The 15,421-nt window shown below is 34.4% G+C and overlaps 2 pseudogenes; both read right to left on the minus strand.

Moving 5' to 3' along the window:
- Window positions 1–5,539: 5,539 nt before the first annotated feature.
- LOC123818969 lies at window positions 5,540–5,655 on the minus strand (annotated as a pseudogene).
- Window positions 5,656–6,327: 672 nt separating this feature from the next.
- On the minus strand, window positions 6,328–12,843 carry LOC123818687 (annotated as a pseudogene).
- Window positions 12,844–15,421: the final 2,578 nt, after the last annotated feature.

Consider the following 15,421-nt stretch of genomic DNA (forward strand, 5'->3'; position numbering starts at 1 on the left):
GAAGTACATCAACAAATTCAAAAACAAAAAAAATAACCAAAACTGCCAGAAAATTGAACTGTATGGAAGTCCAACAACTAAGGAGTTAAAGAAGAAATATGCATCCAGACTGGTAGGAGGAGCAGAGACATGTAGCAAACCAGAGGGGACTCATGGCAAGGTGACAGCTGGAGAATAGGGTCAGGCAAGTCATCAGCTGGTGGTCCCACATTTGCATGTGGATACACCAGGAGGAACAATGAGGGAGCGAGATAGACCAAGCAATCCAGGATTCCAGGGAGGGGAAATAAAGACACAGATCCTCTGACTGAAAGAACCTGTGGGGGTTGAGGTGGCAGGAGAAACTGCCAGCCTCATAGAAGACTTCCTGGGAGAGACCCATAGGGTCCTAAAATGTACACAAAACCACCCACCCAGGAATCAGCACCAGAAGGGACCAATGTGCTTGTGGGTAGTAGAGGAAGTAACTGAAAGCAGGGCAAGAGCTGTTTGGCATTGTTCCCTCTCTGACCACTCCCCCACCCCCCGCACACAACACCACAAGGCAGCAATGTGGGTTGCTCCATCCTGGTGTATATCTAAGGCTCTGCCCCTTACAACATAACAAGCACACTGATACAAAAAAAAATATGGTCCCAATGAAAGAACAGATCAAAGCTCCAGAAAAAATACAACAAAGCAATGAAGGGATAGTCAACCTATCAGAAGCACAGTTCAAAACACTGGCAATCAGGATGCTCACAGAAATGGTTGAGTATGGTTGCAAAATAGAGAAAAAAGTGAAGGCTATGAAAAATGAAATAAAGGAAAATACACAAGGAACCAACAGTGAAGGGAAGGAAACTAGTACTCAAATCAATGGCTTGGAGCAGAGGTAAGAAATAAATATTCAACAAGAACAGAATGAAGAAACAAGAGTTTGAAAAAAATTAGGAAGGGCTTAGGAAGCTCCAGAACAACTTTATAGGCTCCAACATCTGAATCATACAGATGCCAGAAGGAAAGCGGAAGAGCAAGAAATTGAAAACTTATTTGAAAAAATGATGAAGGAGAACTTACCTAATCTAGCAAAGGAAATAGACTTCTAGAAAGGTCAGGAAGCTCAGAGAGTCCCCAAAAATTTGGACCCAAGGAACCTCATAATTCATTTACCCAAGATTAAAGATAAGGAGACAATCATAAAAGCAGCAAGAGAAAAGGAGACTGTTACCTACAAAAGAGTTCCCATAAGACCATCAGCTGATTTCTCAAAAGAAACCTTGCAGGCAAAAAGGGGCTGGCAAGAAGTATTCAAAGTCATGAAAGGCAAGGACGTACATCTAAGATTATTGTATCTGGCAAAGCTATCTTTTAGAATGGAAGGGCAGATAAAGTGCTTCCAAGACAAGGTTAAGTTAAAGGGACTTATTTAAGAAAAAGAAGATTAAAAATATGAACAGTAAAATGACAACAAACTCACAACTAACAACAACTGAACCTAAAAATCAATCAATCAATCAATCAATCAATCAAGGAACCCAGGAAACAACTAGAACAGAAAGAGATTCATAGAAATGACAGAAATGGAGATCACATGGAGGATTATCAGCAGGGACGGGGAGAAGGGAGAATGGGAGAAAAATTGCAGGGAATAGGAAGCATAAATAGTAGGTACAAAATAGACAGGGAAAGGTTAAGAATAGTATGGGAAATGGAGAAGTCAAAGAATTTATATGTACAACCCATGAACATGAACTAAGGTGGGGGAACTATGGTGGGAAGGGAGATACAGGGTGAAGGGGAATAAAGAGGATAAAAAAAATAGGACAACTGTAATAGCATAATCAGTATAATATATTTAAAAATAAATTATTTAAAAATATGCCTAGGCTCATATCAAACTATTTACATTTCTAGATGTTCTAATATGTGATGCTGAGAAAGTGTGAATAGGTAATAATATAGTTTATGTAAATATGTAAATAAGTCATGCAATGTATATAAAGCATACATCTATCAAATATTAAAAAAAGAAAAAGGAATTTGATAAAATTCAACACCATTCACAATGAAAGCACAGAAAGCTAAAGGACTTACTCAACATGATAAAGGAAACATGAAAAATATGTAACTAACATCATGATCAATAATAAAAGATTGAAAGCTTTTTCTCAAAATCAAGAACAAGAATAAAATGCCAACTTCTAACTCTGTTATTCATCCTTGCACTGAAAGTTCTAACCAGAATAATTCAGCAAGAAAAGGAAATAAAAATATTTGAACAAGAAGAAATAAGTAAAAATATCTCTATTCAAAAATATTCTATGTATAGAATATTTTAAAGAGTCAACAAAAAGATACTACAGATAATAAAACAATTAAAGTTGCAAAGTTCAAGATCTACATGAAAATATATTGGATTTGAGTTCACTCACAATAAACAAAATTGAAAGGATGTTGAATAAACAATTCCATTTACAATGGTATCTAAAGAGCAAAAATAACTGCAATTATATTTTTAAAAGTTGGTTAATACTTATATAAAGAAAACTAAAAAAAACACTGCTGAAAACACTTTAAGAATAAGGTCTGGCATAAGCAAGATGGAGAATTAGTAGTTTGTAACTCTCAAACCCCTAATGAAAGTCTATTTTAAGAAATACCCATGGGTAAGAATATCTTCAGGGAAGACTGGGACTCCATGTGAAAGTTTACAATACCCCATGGAACAAAAATAAAAATGTACACATATATGTAAATATACAGATACCATATGTATATATGATATTAAAGAGGATGAAAAGAATACTTTTCCTTTAGATGGTTTACCTTCTCCTAAGGTGGCAGAATTTACTAGCAAGAGAGGCCTCATGGCTTGCAATTTCTCCCACAGGATAAAGTAAAAGAAAAGTGAATTCCCAGCTCCCCTAGGCTTATGGAACACAACCCAACAAGCCTCTCTTCCTCACCCCATAGACAGCACTGAGTTGATTGGCACAACTGAATAGTCTGAGACCAGATAAGATCAGGAAAAAGGCTCAAGAGGTCGCAGCATGTGGTGCATGGAGCTCAATGACTGGCTGCAGATTTTAATAATTGGCTCATGGACTCCACCAAGAGCCCTGCCCCAAACCCAAAGGATGTCTTAACAGCAGAACTAGCTGCTGAGCTCCCTCAACATTCAGCAATAAGGAATTTAGCCTTTAACCATCCTATTATAATGGGTAAAATTATGTCCTCTCCAAAATTCATATGTGGAAGTCCAAAATTCCAGTACCTCAGAATTTGACCTTATTTGGAAATAGAGTCATAGATGTAAATTAATTAAGATAATATGAGCTTATATCAATATAGGTTGAGCCCCTGTTGCAATATGACTGGTGACTTAATAAAAAGGAATATGGATTCAAACACATTTCATGTACAGGGAAAACACCATGTCAACATGAAGACAAAGATTGAAGTGCAGCTTCTCCAATCCAAGAAACACCAAAGAAACCAGCAAAAATCACCAGAAGCTACAGAAAAGCATTGAACTGTTTTTTCCTCATAGCCCTTACAAAGAAATAATCCTGCTGATAACTTGATTTTGGGATTCCAGACTCCAAAAATGAGACAATAAATGAGTTGGTTAAGCCATGTAGTTTGTGGTAGCTTGTTACTGAAGCCCTAGCCAACTAATATAACTATAAACCACCCAGGTATTACAAACATATATTACATATTCCATCCAGTTATAACAGAATATACATTTTTCTAAATATTCAAGAACATTCTCCAGGATAGATCATATGTTAGGCCAAAAATATTCTTTAAGATATTTTAAAAGCTAAAATATATAAGTCAAAAACAAAAGAAAATTTTAAAAAAATCACAATCAGTAATTAAGAAATAAAACAACAGAGTACAAAGGTAAAAGATGATTAAAATCATCTCAGTTAATAGAGAGAAACATTTGAAACAATCTGAAGTGCTTCTGTGACAAAAACATTCAGAAAAGTGGGAAATGAAGGAAATGCCTTCACAAAGCTAAATGATCTTATGAACAAAGGAACCCCAACAATGTGAACTGTGAATTGTACAACATTGTGAAAATATAAAATATACTGAATGTTCACTTAGAAATGAAACCTTTGTTATATGAATTTCATCTCAATTTTAAAAACTATGAGGTAAAACTTACATTTTTCCATTTATCTATATTGTCAAATTTATGAGGTTTATAAGTGTTGCAGAAGTATAATATTAACCAAAACATTCAAATGTAGTATAAATGACTTGTGATGAAATGTAGGAAGCTTCTAATAAGGCACCTCTTCATTTATATGATAATGTACTTATTTCCTTATCATTTGATCTCTTCATTCTCATAAATCTGCCTTCTGAGTAAGAGTTCTTTAGAGCACTCATTCTCTTATATTTCTCTGATCTGTGTATCATCTATCACTTTTGTTGATATGTAAGAGAAAGATCATAGGTACTCTTATTTGATATATATGAATTGCACAAGTGTGTGTCTTTGATAATCAGGTGCTAAACATGTTGGGCAGAAAACTTTTGATTTAACATATACTGAATGCACAGATTTAATGATTTACTAAAGAAAACAATGTTTATGTTCAAATTAGTTATGAATGATGAGAAGCAATGAGCTTCTGGGAAAAAAAATCTATTCAAATAGTTATCCTACAAAGACGGTAAAAATAAAGGAAACCATTTAAAATGATGTTGCAAACCCTTCAAGAGGAGGTTCTTGTGCACAGACCACTCACTGCAGCCAACATAACCAACAGGAAGAAGAAAAAGAATGATTTTGAAAAGGAGAACATTTCTCATGTACAAATTTCATCTCCTGCTTAAAAAAAATACAAAAAAGGAGGGAAGCACTCTCTCTGCTGCAGCAGCAACACACTCACCACAGCAGGCAGCCAGCCTGAAACCATTCCAACCCCGTATTCTTGTTTCCTCCAATGAACTTTTGTTCATTAACAACCCTCCCCACTTTCCTTCTAAAACCTCATAAAAGCTAACCTTCCTTTTGTCTCTTTGAACTTTGCCCGTAGCATGCTACAGTTTGCCAATCCTGAATAGCAGTTTTTTGCTATTCTTGAATAAATTCCGTATGCTGGTAAAATAACTAGCTATTTTCTTCATGAGGTGACAAGTCACCTTTAGGTGAGCAACCTCCTACTTTTCTTGTTTTTTTTTAATCTGTCTTTCTGTTTTTCCTAATGAGTGTTTCTGTGTTATCTGATATGTCACTATCTAGACAGATGGTAGAAAATTGGAAGAAAATGGGAAGATAGTTGAGTGATATAGTCTCAATGATATGAAGACTGTTCAAGTGTCCTCTCCTAACTCAGGTTATATAGAAGATATAAATTGCTTCATTGATGGTGGTGACAAGTTATCAGTAAAAATATTACAAAACTCTATGATTCAAGTTGTTCCTTGCCTTCTCTGTGTTATCTTGGATGCCATGTTTGAGATTAACAGCTTAATTAATTATGATAGAAACTTACTCTTCACTATAAATATGTTTTGTTTCATTGTGGAATGTGTAAGGTAATAAATATAATAATGTAGATTCACCATATGAAATAATTCAGGGAAAACATTTTAAACTGATAAGAACAGATACTATACTTGATCTTAGCCAAAAGGCTGAGAAGCAATGGGAAAACACTTTATTTTATATAAATCTATATATGAACATATGTTTTTATCTATGGGAGAACTTGGTAATTTACATACAATATAGTGATAAAATATTTTAAATCACTTAAAACATTTATTAAAATTATTTTTAGGAATGGCAATAAATATTGAAATGCAGATTTTAACTTGTTCAAAAACAGGGAAAATATAAAAATATAAAGCATATGTACCCTTCACACATTTAAGTAGAAATGGGAAACTAACTTACACTTTTCTTTTATATGTCAGTGTTTAATGTTTCAGATCATATCTATCATAGGAAAAAAAGTCATGAAACACTAAAAAATATTAAATTAAAATGTTCATTCCTGCACTTAACAATTACTTCAGTGAAGAAATTTGCATTTTCAGTTGAAATGCATGAAGCATTTTGCAAATGACAACTTAAATAAAATACAAATGTCCTGAAGTAATTGTTTGGTTTCATATGAATGAACCACCTAGTGAATAGTTATGTTTTTTGTTTGGTTTCGTTTTATATTTTGTTTTTGTTTTTTTTGTTTTTTTCATTTAAGACAGGGGATACTTTATTCAAACCCATCAGAGAAATAGATGAGGATTTGTAACAAGGTGATGTGTTTTAAAGCACAGGCCAGTAAGTGTACATGAGTATATACTGCTACATGCAAACTAACTGATCAGACCAAAAATTTCAACATTTAAAACAGAATAAGCTTCCATGTAAAAGCAGCACTGCTGTGACACTTTAACTTCGGTATTCCTCTCTCCCTTCTCACCCTCTCCTTCAACAGAATCCACACCAACCTCCTCATAATTCTTCTCCAGGGCAGCCATGTCCTCATGGGCCTCAGAAAACTCTCACCCATGTACCAGTGGATAAAGACACACTTGGTATACAACAGGTCAAACTTGTGGCCCAAGTGAGCAATGTCTGTGGTGTTGCTCAACATGCACAGAGCTCACTGTATGTTGGTCAGGTATCCACCAGGCACTACAGTGGGAAGCTGGTAATTAATGCAACTTGGAAGCTATTGGGGCACCAGTCCACAAACTGGATGGTACACCTGGTCCTGATGGTGGCAATGGCAGCATTGACATCTTTGGGAACCACATCACCAGAGTACAACAGGCAGCAACCCATGATTCACCATGGCAAGGGTCACATTTCACCATCTGGTTTGCTGGCACAAAGCACACATTCATGATCTCTGCTACAGAAAGCTGTTCATAGTAGGTTTCTTCAGCAGAGAGGACAGGGGCATATGTGGCCAGAGGGAAGTGGATGCAGGGATAGAGCAACAGGCTGGTCTGGAATTTGGTCAGATTGACATTCCCAGCTCCATCAAATCTGAGGGAAGCAGTGATGGGGGACACAATCAGACCTATCAACCTATTCAGGTTAGTGTATGTTGGGTGCTCAATATTGAGATTTCTACAACCGATGCCGCAGATGGTCTCATTGTCAACCATGAAGGCACAGAGTGCCCCAGGGTGGTGTGGGTGGTGAGGATAGAGTTTTAGGGCTCAACTATAGCTGTGGAAACTGGGGGGGTGAGTAAATGGAGAACTCTGGAATTCTCACCATAATCGACAGAGAAACTCTCCAGCAGCAGAGAGGTGAATTCAGAACCAGTTCCCCAGCCAAAGCTGTGGAAAACCAAGAAGTCCTGAAGACCTGTGTACTGGTCAGCCAGTTTCTGAATTCAGTCCAGGAAAAGACCAATGATCTCCTTGCCAGTGGTGTAGAGTCCACAGGCATAGTTACTGGCAGCATCTTCCTTTTCTGTGACCAGCTGTTCAGGGTGGAAGAGCTAGAAGTAAGTACTAGTGAATAGTTTTTTATGCCATCTAAATTTTGAATATAAGACTTCAAAGGTAATGCCATTAAACAAACCCCAATTTCAGCATCATTTGAGTGATGAATTAAAGAATAAATTTCATGTGATATATGAGCAAACAATATGAGGAAACATTCATAAATACACATACAGAAATACATACACATGTCTATATCTAGCACGGTCACAATGTTCACAGTAGACGTGCTTCCTTCATGCTGCTTAAGGTTGTTTGCCCCACTCATTACCTCCACTGTGTCTCAGTTCTGCAGTTATTTTCTGTTTTCAATATTTATTTGCTTCATCTCCAATGACTGCTTTCCTAAGGCTGATAACATGAACAAATACTTTATAAAAACTAAGGACCTAATAAAATTGATTCAAATGCAAAACAAACAATGTGTGACACTTCATCTCCCTCTAAGGTCCATAAACATTTTCTCTATTTCTTCTCCTCTCATCCAGTTCTTGAACCATCAGAATTTAGAAATCAATGTTATTTAATATTGTCATTGTAATTTCTTATATAAGTGAGAACTGGTATGTGAGATAGAATAAACATACAAATTTGAAAATTTTCTCAAACATATCTGTCTTACCTATGATCTATCTGTTTACATACCCAAATACTTACAGTGTCAGATCTTAGCTTTTTCCTAGGATTTCAGGGGTGGTAGAAAGGTAAAGGTATCTTTTCTAAAAATAGCTGCATAATGAAAATACTTGTGTTCTTTTGGACTTCATATAAATGTTTAATATATTTTATAATTGAAAAGAATTTTTCTATGAAATTATTTAAAAGTATTTAATGTATCAAAATCTCCACATACAGTATCAGCTTTAATAAAGCATTTTAAGATTTAACAAATCTCAAATTTCTCCAATATATTGGATAATTTAGGTAGGATGATCTGTTAAGTTTTTTTTAGAGAAAAAACTTTGAATCTCATGCTGTAAAACTGGAATTTAAATGATATGTTTGTATCTGGAAAAGTAATGGCAGGGTTGTTCTTTGGGGCAATAGTTTAGCAGGTTTAAAAATGAAGTTGTGTATGTCTTTAATCATATCTTAGGAAGCTACATATAAATAGACTTAAATCAATGTAGTTTATTTAAAAGATGAAAAAAAAAAGATGAAAAAAAAGATGAAAAAAAATGTATGTTGAAATGAATCATTTATGCCAAGTAATCGGAAGATATTTTTCTTAAAACAAAGTTACTACATTTTGGTTGTACATCGAGCCAGTAGTTCTCAAGGTACATAACTTTTAAAATATTAACTGTCTTATATGACTAGAATATGTGAATGAGTAATTTATTTTTTACCAGGGATGTTTTGGTACTGTGTGTGTTTTTACTCAAACCACTGATGTATGTACAGATACTACTGGGTCTAACAAACTGAAGACTGTAGTTATTGAGCATAAGATATTATGTCTCTTAAATTTGTGTGTATAGAGGTCAGTCTTATTTTAATGGAAATAAATATGACTGCAGTCATTTTTTTAAATATTAAAGGTTTGAAGAGATATTACGTTGGTGAGAATGGTAATGTTCAAACTTTTCATTATGTCTATGTAGAAATAAAACATTTATTCAACCTATCACAAACCATTACTTTAAAAAACTATAAAAGGAAATCATAGAAAAATAAAAAAATGAAAGACATATATAATAAAATATTTTATTTCATAGTTGTCAACAAACATAAAATTGTCCTGTTAAATTGTTATCAAAGCATATAAATTCTTACTCTCAGTGTCTTGTGACTCTCAGTCTACTTGTGTCTTTAAATATGACTGAACAGTTTTCATAGCAGAATGGATACAATAATAGCACAGTCCAGGCATTTTTTTTCTAATCCAGGAGATATTACACCACATTTTAGGCCATAAAATAAGTTTTGATAAAATTAAAATAATTGAAAACATAAAAGTATGTGTTCAGACCAAAACTAAATTAAATTAAAAATAATAATTGAAAAATATTTGGAAAATTCACAAATATGTAAAAATTAAACATATTTATAGATTATTTATGAGTTAAAGTAGAAATCTAAAATACAATTAGGAAATAATTTGAGATGAATGAAAATGAAATGACAACATACCATAATTTATGGGATTCAACTAAATCAGTGCTTAAATGAAAGAGTACACAATCTTGAAAAAGAACACAGCTGAGAACCCTGTGATCTTACTTTGCTATCACTTTATCCTGTGGTATAAAACCTAGATGATATGTGTATAATGGTTGATTTTACTATTTTCTTTACTTTTGCGTTTGAAGGTGTTCATGATAAAATATTTTTAATAGGCAAACCCTATGACATTTTTTAATGTAAAAGGAGATTACATCTTGAATTCTGTATTTTAATAATTGACAATATATTTGTTTCTATAACGATTAAGGGTGTCTTTCTATGAAATGTTTAAAGAAATATTGTTACAAAATAAAGCCAGTAAAATCAAAGTGGGGTAAAGTACCATATCCTAACCTTGCTCATTTCTAAAACATGTATGTACAGTGTACCTTGGAAAAACAGCTTTTAAAATAGTGATCTATCTAGTCTTAGGTCACTGACTTTAATAGCTTATTCTCCATACCCAACAATATCGTGTTTTGTTTTATAATACTTTATACAGAAGTACTGTTTGTAGAATTTTCATTTAAATGCATGGTTGTCTTAGACTTAACACTTCAGTTTTGTGTCTCAGTTTTCATATTTGTTCATGACAGGAATATTCTAAAAATATGAATGCAATTTAAGGGCTAATGACAGTTATTACTTCCTTTTCAATATTATTTCCTGATATTTAGTGAGGTCTCAAAATATGCCTAAATTTCTGTGACAAGCTTTGAAATAAATATATAAAGTATAAGTCAAACTGTTCTTTCATCTTGGAAAATGGCTTTTATTAAAACACACTAGTTTTTTAAGTATTAAAGTTCTGATTTCTAGAAAAAATATTTTATCATTAAAGTAGATGTTCAGGTGTTAGCATGAAACTATGCATGATGTTCTCTTCAGGAATGTCAAGCAATCAAAAGAAATATTTACTTCTCTCAAGTGCTGCAAAAGGCTTATAACTACTTTCTTTCTGTGCCTTTCTCTTGAACTACCATTTTTTCTTGTTATTAGTTTCTCTTCAAATGACATCAAATGAACTCTTCAAATGACATCAAATAAACCTTTTTACATCAATCAACCACAGCAATCAGACAAGAAGAATAAATAAAAGGCATCCAAACTGGAAAGGAAGTAGTAAAACTGTCATTATATGCAAATAACATGATACTGTACCTACAGAACTCCAAAGATTCCACAAGGAAACTACTAAAACTGATATATGAATTCAGGAAAGTAGCATGATACAAAATTAAGACCACCTTTTTACACCACACAAAGTAACAAATTCAAATTGTATCAAAGACTTTATATGTTAGGCCCTAAACTATAAAAATCTTGGAAGAAAACATGAGCAGCAAAATCTTGGACATTGCTCATAGCAATATTTTATTAGATATAAGTCCCCAGGCAAGGGAAACAAAAATAAATAGATAATTTGGATTACATTAGACAAAAAAGCTTTTGCAAAGCAAAGAAAATCATCAACAAATAAAAAGAAACAACTCACAGAATGGAACAACATATTTGTCAATACATCTGATAAGGGGTTGATAACCAAAATTGATTAAAAACCTATAAAACTCAATACCAAAAAAAGTAAAAATATGAACAAAAGGGCCTGCATGATGTGGTTCAGTAGATTGAATGCTGGCCTGCTAACCAAAGGATAACTGGTTTGATTCCCAGTCAGGGAACATGCCTGGGTTGTAGGCCAGGTCTCCAGTTGGGGGTGCAGGAGAGGCAACCACACACTGATGCTTCTCTCCTTTCTCTCCCTTCCCCTCTCTCTAAAAATAAATAAGGAAAATATTTTTAAAAAATGGGCAAAACACCTGAATAGACACTTCTCCAAAAGGACATTCAGATGACTGATAGATATGAAAATCAGATGCTCAACATCACTAATCATCAGAGAAATGTAAATTAAAACCATGGTGAGATATCATCTCACACTTGTCAGAATGACTATCATCAATAAGTCAACAAACAACAAGTGCTGGTGGGAATGCAGTTTGGTGCAACCACTGTGGAAAACAGTAGGGAGATATTTCAAAAAAATAGAAATAGATCTGCCTTTGGATGCAGCTCTCCCATTTCTGGGAATATATATGAAAGAAACTACAACACTAATTCAAAAGAACATAACCACCCCTATACTCATTGCAGTGTTATTTACAACTGTCAAGATATGGAAGCAGTGCAAGTGTCCATCAGTACATGAGTGGGTAAAATAACTATGGGACATTTACACAATGGAATATTACTTGGCCATTAAAGAGGGAAATTTTATCTTGTGCAAGAACATTATACTAAGTGAAATAAGCCAGTCATAGAAAGACAAATACCACATGATTTCATTCATATGTGGAATCCAATGAACAAACTGAACTAATAAAGAAAATAGGGACAGATTCAGAGATAGATAGCTGGATGACAGGGGGAAAGAAGTTCAGAAAGTTGGGGGATAGAGTAAAATAGAAAAAGGACTCATGGACATTGAGAGCAGTATGGTGATTACTGGGAGGCTGGGAGTATAAGGGGACTAAATTGTAATGTAAAAATACAATAAAAAAGAAAACACAGAGAATAAGCCAACTTTAATGCAATGTTTATTCTTAGATTAGATTCTCAAAGAGAAAAAAAGCAGCTTATAAGGAAATTATTCAGACTCTTGATTCTATTGCAATATAGACTATATATTAGATGATATTATATCAATAAGATTGCTCTTAGAAAATCCATGAGAAAATATATAAAGATAAATGGGTAAAATTTCTGCAAAGCACTCTCAAATAGTTTATGAAAATATGAGATCTGTCTGGAAAAACTCCAATCATTGTTAATATAAAAAGAATGGTTTTTACAACATTGATGTAACCTGGCAGCCAAACAGAGTTGGCTGGAATGTGCATCCATGAACAATGACAACTTCACTGTATTAATCAGAGGAGGTGGTAGATGCTTTGGGGTGAGCATGTATACGGTGTGCCCATTGCATTCACAATGACTGAGCAAGTAGAGGAATGAATCTGCATCATATTTTGCATTGAGTTTGAATATTCCTCCATGGAAATTATTCAGATGATTCAGAAGATGCAGCTATAGACAACTGGTATTTGTCAATTTCATCACAACAATGCACTTGCTCATGTATCACATCTCATATAGAGGGTTTTTTTTTATGAAACATCCAATTACCCAGATGACTTACCCCATTATAGCTCAGATTTGTCAATTTGTGAATTCTAGCTTACCCCCAAACTAAAATCACCTTTAAAAGGAAAGAGATTTCAGAATATCAGTGAGATTCAGGAAAATATGACAGGGCAGCTGATGGCAATTGGGAGAGCTGTGTGAGGTCCCAAGGCGCTTTCTCTGAAGGGGACTGAGGCATCATTGTCCTATGTACAGTTTCTTGTTTCTTGTATCTTCTTCAATAAATGTCTCTATTTTTCATATCACATGGCTGGATACCTTCTGGACAGACCTCACATGTATATATCTAGTTCTATAATTCTATAGATCTCTAAGTCTATTTGTCTATCATAGATCTAGGTAGCTGGCAAGCTATAATCTATCTAGCTATCCATATTCCTAGAAAATGAGGCATATAGGAAAAAATGTAAAAAAAAAGAATGTGCAAAGTATATATAGATTTCTTGAAATATTATTGAATTTTCTATATTTAATATTATATCAAACAAAAAGTTTTCAAAACAAGAAAAATGGAAAGTTTTTCTAAAATACTTATAGCCTTGCCCTATGCTATTATTATTTTTAAAGATTTGTGGGTACATGTCTATTTCTTTGTTTTCTAGAAAAAGATACTGAAGACCATACATGAAATCCTGAGACAGTGAGTGAAAAATGGTACCAGCAAAGAACTGTTACCATATGTCCCCCTGTGATGTAATGTCTCATCACTAACCCTTCTCACAATTGTATACATTATTCACATTGTGGTTGTTTTATAAGATGGTTATGCAATATATTTATATTCTAGACAGTAGTATGTTGAGCAAAGAGAAATGGAGTGGGTCATAAAGAGATGGATTGGCCTGGCTGGTGTAGCTCAATGGATTGAGCACAGGCTGTGAACCAAAGTGTTGCAGGTTCGATTCCCAGTCAGGGTACATGTCTGGGTTTCAGACTATGACCCCCAGCAATCGCACAATGATGTTCTCTCTCTCTCTCTCTATCTCCCTCTCTTCCCTCTCTAAAAATAAATAAATAAAATCTTTTGAAAAATTATAGGCAATAAATTATGAAAAAAAAAGAGATAGGTTGGGGGGGCTCCGCCTGCAGGGTACCCCTGGCTGCCACAGATTAAAATAAGTCTACCAGACATGATCTGCTTGGAGAGGAAAGGTGGCCAGTTTCTCAAAGGAGAAGGGCCAAGAGCTTTTTCCTCAGTGGGCTTTTATTGGGTTCATTTTCCACAGGAATACAGGTAAAGCTCATTCATCATTGTCAGGCAGTAAGGATCAAACAATAGATAACAAAGAACTCTGAGAGCCTATGCTGAGTCAGAGTCTGTTAGCTAAAGGGCTATAGAACTTTGGGAAACAAACTCATTTCTTGCTCGGACCCTTATCATTTAATTAAGAACATTCTTAGCAAAGCAGGTTTCACAGGATTTTATATATTCTTTCTCAGCCCTGATCACCCAGGGAGCCTGTCCTTTCCAGCACAGGGATGTACTGCCCTCTGTCATTGTTTCAGGCTTAAGTCAGGCAGGGGAAGTAAGGCACCCAAGAGATTAGGAGACTTCTTGCAGACAGAATGAGGACTCAGGCTTTGTCAAAGCTGAGGAGTGAGTGTCCATCACCGCCTTTTGCTGTAGCCCCCAAATCCTTTGTTGGGGCCTCCATATGACCGTGCCTATCTTAGATTGTTCCCCCCTTGGGGAATCTTACCAGTCATTGGCTAACCAACCAAGCATTGGGGGCCAGTTATGGATGAAGTAAAAGGAGCAGAAGCAGCTCACTTGCCAGGGAAATAAGCTTTGTCTTCTTAGTGGCTTCTGGTCCAAAGGTAGCTCCCTCAGCCTTAGCCTTGTTGGGGGTTACAGCTTTTAAAACCAGGCAGGGCAGTTCCTAACAATGGGTAACATATTTTCATTCTGGAGGAATAAAAACTCTTAAGATGACTCAAAATTGGGAATTGTTAAACATTATGTAATGATATCAACAATGTACAAATTACCAAAATAATTAACTAAATTACAAGTAAAGCATTTTCTTGTATTGTTAGGAAATGGTATTTATTGATATCTATTGTTTTATAAGTAAAAAAGTGATAAAATAAAAGACATACCTCAATTTTTATTTTTTTAAATGTTTGAATTTGGATTTCGTTTGACTTTGTGGTGACATCTACATGTACATGTTGTATCAGTTTGAACAGTTACTCCTTTCTAAATATGTGTATGTTCTTATTACTTTTTCTAGCATACAGGATGAGGAAAAAGTAGGTTTATGTAAGTACATGAAACACTTTATTCTTGTATAATTATTTATGAAATAGTGTATTATTTTCCATATGAATTAAAAACCTACTTTTTTACCACCCTATATAACAACAACAACAAATCTAGAATTATAATGGGTTGAAGAAAATAGAACTTTTTCTTTTTGATGTAAAAACATCCTGAGGGTTTCAGGCCAGTATAATAATTCTATGGTTTCATTAGTCACCCAGGATTCAAAATTTGCACCAACAGTTTTGGAACTGACTATTAAAACCTGAGCGGTCTAGCAGAGTTTAGAGAGAGCATGAGGTAATGTGGAAGGTT

Source organism: Phyllostomus hastatus, unplaced genomic scaffold (genome assembly GCF_019186645.2).
Source record: "Phyllostomus hastatus isolate PE091 unplaced genomic scaffold, TTU_PhHast_1.1 phas_contig_29, whole genome shotgun sequence".
Taxonomy (NCBI): Eukaryota; Metazoa; Chordata; class Mammalia; order Chiroptera; family Phyllostomidae; genus Phyllostomus; species Phyllostomus hastatus.